Below are 11,274 nucleotides of genomic sequence, written 5' to 3' on the forward strand. Positions count from 1 at the left end.
TGACCTATTCACCTGCAAAGACCAAGCATATGTATTTGTGCAGCAAGGCAGCAGGCTTTGGAGTTCAACAGTCTTGGACACAAATCCGAGTTTTGCCTCTTGCAAGATAGATAACTGGACATTTGAGTTAACCTTTTTTAAGTCTTGTTTTTATATTAGGAATGATAATAAAAGAGATGAAAACTAATTAGTCTGGCTTGGACAATATCTATTCCTAGTCCAATCTGCCTTAGCTGGGGTGAGGAGAGCTATGACTCATGGTCTACTGCCTGCTTCCAAGAAGTTCCTACCTCATGCGGCTATTGTGAGAATTACTTGAAATAACATGTCATCACTCACAGAGAAGAATTCCCCAAATGGAAGCCAAAATACTCAAATACTGGAATTCTCAGATATCCAGGATGAGTGCTTGCAAACTCTTGAGTGTCTTCAGAATTTTTTCAATTTCTTAAGAAGATTCTTTCTAAGATAAAAATGTCTGGCCTTAGTAAATAGCTTACATACCACATCTGAATGTTTTCTTGGTTGCACCATTATTTCATCAATTAATAGACTGGGCAGTGGAGACAGTTTTACAGCTCAGCCTATTCAAGAACTAGAAGGTTGTTAGGTTGGACACCCACTGCTTTCTTCCACGCCAGCCCCAGCCCCAGCCCATCTCCCCGTCATCAAACATCTGTGATTCCCTTGTATTCGGCACAGGGCCCCTGAGCCCTTTGACCTTTCCTGAGATGCAGTGGGATGGGAGATATAGCACTTGCTTTGCTCCTACAGCACAGTGCCAGGCAATGTGCTGGATGCTTCCATGTGATCATCTCATTATCTCTCACAGCAGCTCCATGTGCGGAAACCACTCTCCCCATTTTATGCAGAATGAAAGACCTTCATAAAGGTTAACTGTCCCAAGGCCACAGAGCTTAGATGGAAGTGGACGTCCCCCCGACACCGCCCAGTAGATGTTCTGCGTTTTTAGGGACTATCGTCTGTGGGTCTGCTGTGAGTGATCGACGGCAGTGCTCCTCTCTCTTCCCCCTGCTTGCTGGTTTCCTCCACCTGTGAACCAGGTGAGGGCTGCTCTTCACCCCAGGCTGCCTTCCGTCTCCATCCTGTCCTCCTGCCTCTTTGCCGCTGTCCATTCTTATCACTTCTTTGGCCAGTTTCTCCCCACAAGCCAAAGCCACTGCAGGGAAAGCATGGCCATGTATTCATATCCATCAGTAAGAGTTCTTTCTCCCTGTCCTTCCCACAGCATGTCTGCCAAGCCTGCGACCACAGCAGATGCCTCATCCTTCCCCACAAAGCATTGTCGTCCTCAGGCCCGAGGGTTCGTGGAGATGATTGCTAGACAGTTGACTTTTAGTGCCCACATGTTTGCCAAGAAGCAGGATGGACGTAACAACCCCTAGGAATGGTGTTCAAACTGCACATTCCTGCTTCTTCCAGGCCTTCCTGCCAAGGTCCCAGGAAGTTCTGCTCCTTGGAGAGTCACCCAGGAAGCTGCATGGCCCTTAGGGGTAGGGAGCAGGAGAAAATACTGGGGATCTGGACTGGTGATGGTGTCCTGCAAAGCTGTGTGTCAATCATATTTGCAAAACAAGTTTTGACCAAATGCCTGCTATCTGAAGAGAGGCTGCAGCAAACATCTAATGAAGTAATGGATTTTTTTTTTTTTTTGGCCGCACCTCGCAGCATGCAGGATGTTAGTTCCCTATCAAACCCGTGCCCCCTCCAGTGGAAGCACGGAGTCTTAACCACTGGACCACCAGGGAAGTTCCTGTAATGGATTCTTTTAATGTAAAAAAATGAAAGCTACCTTCCCCGCAGAAAATACCCTCCAAGATCTTACACTTCTTACACCGGCATGTAGTATGTGCTCAATAACTTTTTTAAAATAAATTTATTTACTTATTTATTTTTTTGGCTGCATTGAGTCTTCATTGCTGCATGCGGGCTTCCTCTAGTTGTGGCGAGCGGGGGCTACTCTTCGTTGTGGTGCGCGGGCTTCTCATTGCAGTGGCTTCTCTTGTTGCGGAGCACAGGCTCTAGGCACGTGGACTTCAGTAGCTGTGGCACACGGGCTCAGTAGTTGTGGCTCGCAGGCTCTAGAGTGCAGGCTCAGTAGCTGTGGCGCACAGGCTTAGTTGCTCTGCAGCATGTGGGATCCTCCCGGACCAGGGCTTGAACCCGTGTCCCCTGCATTGGCAGGCGGATTCTTAACCACTGTGTCACCAGGGAAGCCCTGCTCAGTAAATTTTTAAGTGAATGAATGAAAAACTGTTCAGATGGATCATTTCTTCAGGCTGTAGATACACTCTCTGCTTTCCATCTACCATTGCCTGAACAAAGCAAAGAGGCAAGAAGGAAGTGAACATTTTGAAGCCTGGCATAGACATTTATTTGGTCTAAGTGGCATTTTTAAAGTTTCTTTAGAAGATGTACATTCTCAAAATCACCAACTCCAAATGACTCTGTTGATTACCTAGTAATTAGCTCATATAGGACAAAGTGTACAGTTAACATACACTATTTTTATGTAGAAGTTCCTTGCACATAGCAAGAATTCAATAAACGTGTGAGTGAAAAAAATATGAATGAGTCTAAATGAAATAAATTGCAGCATAGGTCTGTGCCATTAAAATCATGCAGAGTAAACGGAAGAAGGCCAATAGGATTTGAGTCAATAACACAGGAGAGAGAATCTAGGCTGGCACTAAAAAATAAACACTATTTTCATGATTGGGATCTGGGTATGACAGTGACTGTTTGTATCCAGGTAATATATGTACACAGTAAAAAAAAAAAATCAAAAAAAAAAATCAGGGCAGTAAAATGCTTGTATTGAAAGCAAGTCCTGCTGCTCTGCCCCTTTCCACCCCTTCATCACACTCCCAAAAGCAGCCACTTCTAATTCATTTAACTTGATTCCATTTTTTCTAAATTATATGCAAGTGCTGCGGGGCAAACAGAAAGACCAGCCCAGGCCAAGGCAGCAACAGTATCAGAAGCAAGAGAGACAAGGCCCGGCAGGATGCTGCAGGATGCACAGGGACTGACAAAGCGCCCAGCACAGGTCAGTGCCTCTGCTCCGAGGGGGTCTCTGCACAGGGGTCAGGTGAGATGTAAAGTGCTGATTAACACATACCTCTCTCTTCCTGGGCACCAAGACGCTGCCCTACTGGATGATCCAGGTGTCTCTCACGAGATGGCGATGAATCAACCCCCCCAAAGCACAGTGAGCCCTGGGTAACCTGAAAACAACCAAGAGTCCTCAGCTCCAAGTTAAACCTACAAACTAGCCTTGGACCCCAGACCAAAACCTTCAGCCAACAAGCTGGCTAGTGGATCCCCTGCCATCTCTTTTAATACCATCTTCACTGCCACTTCTGGTTCTCAGTGTGTTCCTTACTCTAGTTGATTTCATGCTAATGCCCAGATCATCACAGGAAAACATGTCAAGTCAGATTTCGCAAAAGGGCTCAATGCAAATGTTGCTCACTGTTCACTGTTTGGCTACACCAGACATGCCGGGGACCAGCTGCACACATGTGTCTCCCATGGCTGGAAGCAAGTGATAATCCCATTCAAACTATATTAAGCAAACACAAGTGGAGGATTTATTGAGACAAGGTCTCTCATAGGATCCAAGGTCAGACAGTGTTGCCAGACCTCGTGGAGTCCGAGAATCAAGATCAAGAAACCCACACTCTCCACCTTGCCAGTCCCGTCCCCTCACCCAGCCTCCTTGGGGTGGCAGGATCAGGACTCCTCTCTTCTCTGTAGGTCTCTTTTCTTCCCTCTCTACATAGCTGCCTTCTTTGCTTCTCTAGCACACGGTGAAAAATGGCCACGAGAGGCCCATATTGAACTTGCAGCACATGTGGTCAAGAGTGGGCTAGATTCTTGGAGCACCAGTCCCGAGTTCAGGAATCATTGGCCAGGCTTGGGCGAGATACCTTCCCCTGTTCCAATCAGCTAGGCTTGGGGGAGGAGTGGTGTCAGGGGTCAGGTGGGAGGGTGTCTAATAAAAAAGTGTGAGGTTCAGAAGGCAGTGATGGGGGGGAGAAAATAACTGTCATTCCTAGTACAGTAAATGAAAGTCAATTTTTCTTACTAATAAATATAATCATAGAATTTACATCTCAGGGGTATTAAAGGTCATCTAATTTGTCTCTCTTATTTCATAGATAAGATTCATGACCCAAGAATATCATTTTACATTTATTAATGTTGTTTGATGCTAGTTTGCTTTCATAAGATTTTATTGTTGGCTAGTTTTCTGAAAGACAAGGTTGTCTATTCTCTTAAACATAACAGGGTGGAGTACAGAGGATAGGACCACTGAAGCAATAGTACCTGAGTTCAAATCCCAGCTCCACCATTTACTGGCAATGTGACCTTGGAAGATGAATTAATCTCTCTGTGCCTCAATTTCCTGCTCCATAAAATGGGGGTAATAATATGACCTATCTCATATGAGAACTGTGAGTTCTAAATGAATTAATAAGTGTAAAGTGTTTAAAATGGTGCCTGACACAGATTGAGGGCCATAAATGTTTATCTGAGTCATCCAGTGTCATCACTTAAATAGCTTGAGACAAATGCATTAGCCAACAAAATCATCTGGAACCATTAGAACAAGGAGCCACTAGTTAAGTTACAGTAAAGCTAAAAGTATATATTTACTTCTAACAAAGATTATTTTCTAATTTTTCCAACTTAGAATTCTTCCACATGATAGAAGTGCAGAAAAGTAGGAGGAAAATAAAATCACTGATAATCACAACACTCAAAAATAACCATGGGTAGATTGCTGCATTTTTTTCAAACTATTTCCATGAATATTTATTTGCATAGTTGTGATCACACTGTATATATAATTTAACATGTTGCTCTTAAGCACTGAACATTATAGCATATGCATTTTCCCATGTCATTAAATATTTTCAAATGCCTGTATTTTAATGGCTGGGTAATAGTACAGCATGTAGATATATACTGATTTCCTAAAATAGTCCCCTATTTGGAAAACATAAGCTATTTCCAATTTTAAACTCTTTGAAACCCTTAATCCAGATTGTCAAATTACTCTCCAAATGATCTGGCTCAATTTTCTCTCCCATCAGCAAAATGAATGTTTTCCTGTATGCTCAACTGAAATGAGTATTATCATTTTTTAAATCTTTCCTAAGTTAACAGATATTAAAAGGAATGTCATTGTTGTTTTAAGTTATATTTCTTGGACTTCCCTGAGGGTCCAGTGGTTAAGACTCCGCACTTGTACTGAAAGGGCACTGGTTTGATCCCTGGTCGGGGAACTAAGATCTCACATGCCGCAGGGCAAGGCCAAAAAAAATTTTTTTCAATTTAAAAAATAAAATTAAACTAAAAAAATAAATTATGTTTCTTGAATACTAGCTGATGATATTAAACATTTTTCTAGGTCAATCCTTTACATTTTCTATTTACAACATGTTAGTTCATGTCCTTTGCCTATTTATTGTTTGAAATCTTACCCTTTCCTTATGTATTAGTAGGCATTCTTTAGATTGTTAGGCTGTAAACTTCTCTCTTATTTGCTATAATACTTTTCTCAATTTGTGTGCATTTTTTGATTGAGCTATAGTTGTTTTACAATATTGTGTTAATTTCAAATGTACTGCATAGGGATTCAGTATTTTTGCTGATTATATTCTGTTATAGGTTATTACAAGATAATGGGTATAATGCTCTGTGCCATACAGTATATCCTTTTTGCTTATCTATTTTATATACAGTAGTTTGTATCTGTTAATCCCATACCCCTAATTTGTCCCTCCCCCTTCCTTCTTCCCTTCAGTAACCATGTTTGTCTTCTATGTCTGTGTATCTGTTTCTGTTTTGCATTTACGTCAATTAGTATTATTTTTTAGATTCCACATGTAAGTGATATATAGTATTTATCTTTCTTTGACTTATTTCACTAAGCATAATGCTCTCTAGGTCCACCCACATTGCTGAAAATGGCGGTATTTCATTCTTTTTTACGGCTGAGTAATATCCAGTTTATGTGCATTTTAAATTCAGACATTTTTGCATGCAAATTTTAAATCTTTATATCATTAAGTCTGTCAATGTTTTTCTTTAAAATTTTACCTCTTGCTTATAGCTTAGATGGACCCCTCACATTCAAGTATCAGGAAATACTCCCTTATATTTTCTTTCAGGTTTTATTTGTGCTATTTTTTTTTTCTTGCTATCTAGAATTATTTTGGTATAGGTAAAGGTTAAAATGTATTTTTTTCTTCCCAAATAGCTGGCTAATTATCCCAATCTCATTTATGATTAACCCATCCATTCTCCAGATTTGATTACCGTTAGCTACAGAAGTGTTATAAAATTATGGATCTTCCCAAGGCTCTTCTGTTCCTGATTAAATTCAGTTAACCCAAGTTATCCCTGCCTCCTTTTTCTTTGGGCATTTGCACATGATCAGGCATGAAGATGGTGAGGTGGACAGTTTCTGGTTGTGGAAAGTCATGTGCTGTTTTCTGCTAATTCCATCTGGTCTTTGGACTCCTGTCTCTACCATCCCATCATCCGCCCTTTTTTTTTTAATACATATATTCTTTTTCATATTCTTTCCCATCATGGTTTGTCACAGGATATTGAATACAGTTCCCTGTGCTATACAGTAGGACCTTGTTGTTTACCCATCCTATATATAATAGTTTGCCTCTGCTAATCCCAAACTCCCAGTCCTTCCTTCCCCCACCCCCCTTCCTCCCTGGCAACCACAAGTCTGTTCTCTATGTCTGTGAGTCTGTTTTTGTTTTGTAGATATGTTGATTTGTATCATATTTTAGATTGCACATAGAAGTGATATCATATGGCATTTGTCTTTCTCTTTCTGACTTACTTCACTTAGTATGATGATCTCTAGGTCCATCCATGTAGCTGCAAATGGCATGATTTCATTCTTTTTGACCATCATCCACTCCTGACTCATCATCCCATCATGACTCTGCTGTGGACTCTAGTTGACACAGTCCATGGCTCATCTACTGACAGTTCCCCATGTTACTCCCTCCAGGACCCTTCCAGGCTCCTGGCCTTGTTACAACCCCTCTCCCTCTCTCCTGGGGTCCTGGGAGACTGGAGGGCTGTCTTAAGCTATCCCAGGCCTTGGCATGCCACACTACCTCCCTTACATAGCCTCTCTGGTGCCACGATGGCTGCTGTCTGCAGCATCCTCTAGAGAGCAGGGCACAGGCCCACTCTACTTTGAAATCTCCCTAAATGTACTTGGCGTTGCTCACACCTCCCACTCCTACAGGACCTCTGGTGAGACTGCGCCAAAGCTTTGCTCCTCACTCTCCTTTCTGCCTCTTTGGAACTCTTCCTCTTCCCCTCCCCCAGTTAGTCTCTACCTTATAGTGTCATATGATTCTCCCAGCCCAGTGTCATCTTTGACACCACCCTCTCCTTTACTCCTTGTGGCAAATCTGTTACCAAGTCCATTGGATTTTACCTCCTAAATATTTCATAAATATACTCAATTCTGTTTCCACTGTTCTCACCCAGGTGGAAGCCCCCATCTTCCATCACCTGTACTTGCTCAGATGTCCCTCGGTCAGTGTTGCATCCTTTCAATGCATTCTCCTCGCATAAGCCACTGAGATCTTAAAAACACAAATCTAGTCGTGTAACTCCTCCTTTGTGCACTTTGGCAAATTTCCTTTGCCCTCACGATACAACTCCAGATCTTGCCCAGGCTGGCGTATGTGAGTCCCTGCCCACTTCAGCCGTGTTCAAAGGCACCCCGCCTACCTGCTGGCCCTCCAGCCCCTTACACACACATCCTGTCTCCCATCCCAGCGTCTTTGCCCTTGTTCTTCTCTCTGCCTAGAGAGCTTCCCCTAGGCTTACTGTCCTTTTCCCTGCCCTCACCTCCACCCACACCCTTTCATCTGGCTAACTCCTCACCACCTCCTCAGGGAAGCCTTCAGCTCATGCCAGAGGTTAGGTCTCTCTTAGTCACTGCCTAAGAGCTCTGTGAAGGCAGGGACTATGCTGATCTTACTTGGTACTTCTCTGGTAGGTGGCATACAATGGGTCATGAATGAATGAATGAATACAAAGGAAGGATGCAGGAGATCCAGGTGGGAAGCATGAATTAAGTCTTAGATACCTAAAGTGTCTGTCTCTATTCAATATCCGATCATTCGGTTTTGTTTTGTTTTTTTTAAGTATTTATTTATTTATTTATGGCTGTGTTGGGTCTTCGTTTCTGCACGAGGGCTTTCTCTAGTTGCGGCAAGCGGGGGCCACTCTTCATCGCGGTGCGCGGGCCTCTCACTATCGCGGCCTCTCTTGTTGCGGAGCACAGACTCCAGACGCACAGGCTCAGTAGTTGTGGCTCACGGGCCCAGTTGCTCCGCGGCATGTGGGATCTTCCCAGACCAGGGCTCGAACCCGTGTCCCCTGCATTGGCAGGCAGATTCTCAACCACTGCGCCACCAGGGAAGCCCCATCCATTTTTATATGTTATTTTCCCAAATCAGCACCTTAACTTATGACACCCAGCTGGTGGTTGATCAAAATTTCTAGTAGTGAATTGGGCACATGTCTTGCCTTGTGGACATAAGGTCATAGCTTCTGTCTACCTACTCTACCAAAAGCAGAAATGGAAGTGTAAATTCCAAACAAACTTGGGAGGAAGAGACATCAAAATGCACTTGAAAGTTTATTAAATGAATAAATAGAATAAAACTGCAAGGCTACTTCAGTCACAGGGAGTCTGATCTTTCCTCGAAAAAATGGGTTACAAAAAAAGAAAACATGAAGAGCAGCTTCTCCCCTTTAAGTGTTTTTGAGGGGATAGCAATGGAAGGAAGATGGTTTTCTGAGAAAACTCAAGCAACAGATGTTTCTGAACAGAAGCTTAAACCCTAGAACTTTTACAATCTGAAAATCATTTGGAAAAACTGGATTATAAGCATACACCCTTGGCATTGCCTAGAGAAAAGGAATAGCCTCTTTTCTCGGGCAAATGTTTGCCATCTTCTGCAATATATTTTCTAGCATATCTCATGACCCCAAATTTTTATGTAAACCACAATACCTTTACACGAAATTACTTATTTTAATAATAGGAAAGTTATTTTTGACTGCAATGAAACCGTAAATCTGGCCTGTTTTGCTTCACTTCATTTGTTTGGATGGCCATCTGGCAAGATTATTTAACACAGTGCAGACTCTTCCCCTGTACAAGTCAAATATTTTCTATTTAAAAGTTGATGTTGTGCCGAAGGCTGAGCTGTATTTCTTTTTTCATTTTCTTTTCTTTGCTTTTTATAGCTAAATAAACAAAGGATTTGACTTAGAACTTCTTCTACTTCTCTATTCACCATACAATGATAAAGTAATAAAATTGCTTCCAAATGCCACATTCGAAAATCAGTGTCATAACTTTAGAGAAACCAGAACCGACTGTAGATATTTCTGCTTTCTGGGAGAGAGGGATCATTCATCTCTAGGTAGGTAGGTAGGTCTTTGGTTTTGAGAAAAACACCTCAGAGTGCATTGATAGTTCTTTTTAGTAGAAAGAAAAGAGGTCCTTTGGGCAAGCCTGAATGGCCAAGTTTTCTACATAATAAACAAATGGAATCTGCACAGTTGAGCTGTGTGTATGTGTGTGTGTGTGTGTAAGTGAGTGGAGACCTGGGACTAGGTATGGAACTAGGGAGATATGAGGAGAGAACAGTGCTGTCCAATAGAGCTTTCTGAGATGATGAAAAATGTTTTACATCGAAAAAAAAAGAAAATGTTCTACATCTATGCCGTCCAACATGGTGGCCACTAGCCACATGTAGCCATTGAGCACTTGAAATGTGGTGATGTTACCAGTGAACTGAATTTTTTTTTTTTTTTAGTTTAAATTTAAATTTCCACATGTGGCTAATGGTCACCCTATTGGACACGGCAGAAAAGAGGCCCCTTCACATCAATCCCTCCCCCTCCGCATCAATCCCTCCCCTTCCCCAAACTTGAGCCATGAGCAGGGAGTGTATGACCTGAGGAAACCAGAAACCTCCCAGGGCAGGGATCCTGAAGGACATTCAGGAAGACCATGAGTGAGTGAGTGATAGTTGAGTTTAAGTTGTTGCTTGCCCTGCGTTTCCCTTCTGTTGTCCACAAACCTTCAGGAAATGCCTCCTATACTAAGGTAGCCATTCATCTCAGCTTGCCTGGGACTGCCACTTTGTCTGTGTGATGCCCTGGTGTAATTGTTAATAGTCCCTGCTTCACTCTCAAAAGTGTCCCACTTGGACGCCCTACCTAAGCACACAGCCTTGTAGTCACAGTATCATAGAGATTTAAGGAGAGGAATGTGCAGAGAAGCTCGGACTTCCTGTCGCCTCTCCCCAGCAGCCTCGTACAAGAGCTGGGGGAGTGGGGGGTGGCGCGGAGCCAGAGAACATGGCAGAGCCTTCACACGGGCCTGGCCAGGACAGAAGCGCGATCAAACTGTCTTTCCCAAGTACACTAGAGGAGGGTGAAAGAGGGGAGAGAGAAGAGGGGGGAGAGAGCCAGTTACAAAAAAAGAAAGAGAGAGTTTTTCTGGCATTTTCAAGCATTACTAATAAAAATTGGACAGATTAAAGTCTTTCCAGTTTCCTGTGCTTGATAAAATGCAGTATTAGTATGCAGAATGCTCTACTGCAGTTAAGCCCATAACAGCACTTGTAAAATTCTTCAAGGCATAATTAAAGTTTAGAATAAAATTATCTGAGATTTCCACCAGTATATAAGAAAACCAAACTAGCACGTGGAAGATAAAGTAAAACTGAAAAGTCCTAAAGCCTGAGCTTTTATCTGAAATATATTAGGCATTAATTTCTAACTTTGGATCCAACATTTTGTTTATTCATGTGTACTTTTGTCGTGTGTGTGTGTGGTGAGAAGGCTTCAGATCTACTCTCTTAGCAAATTTCTTCTTCTTCTCCTTCTCCTCCTTCTCCTCCTCATCCTTCTCCTCTCTCCTCCTCTTCTTCCTTTTCTGCCTTCTTCTTTTTTAGATTCCACACATAAGTGAGATCATACAGTATTTGTCTTTGTCTGGCTTATTCACTTAGCGTACTGTCCTCCAGCTTCATCCATGTTGTCACAAATGGCAGAATTTCCTTCTTTCTTGTGGCTAAACAATATCCCCTTGTGTATACTTACCACACCTTTATCTATTCATCCATCCATGGACACTTTTAAGTTCTTTCCGTATCTTGGCTGTCATGAATA

The sequence above is a fragment of the Balaenoptera acutorostrata genome, chromosome 17 (genome assembly GCF_949987535.1).
Source record: "Balaenoptera acutorostrata chromosome 17, mBalAcu1.1, whole genome shotgun sequence".
Lineage (NCBI taxonomy): Eukaryota > Metazoa > Chordata > Mammalia > Artiodactyla > Balaenopteridae > Balaenoptera > Balaenoptera acutorostrata.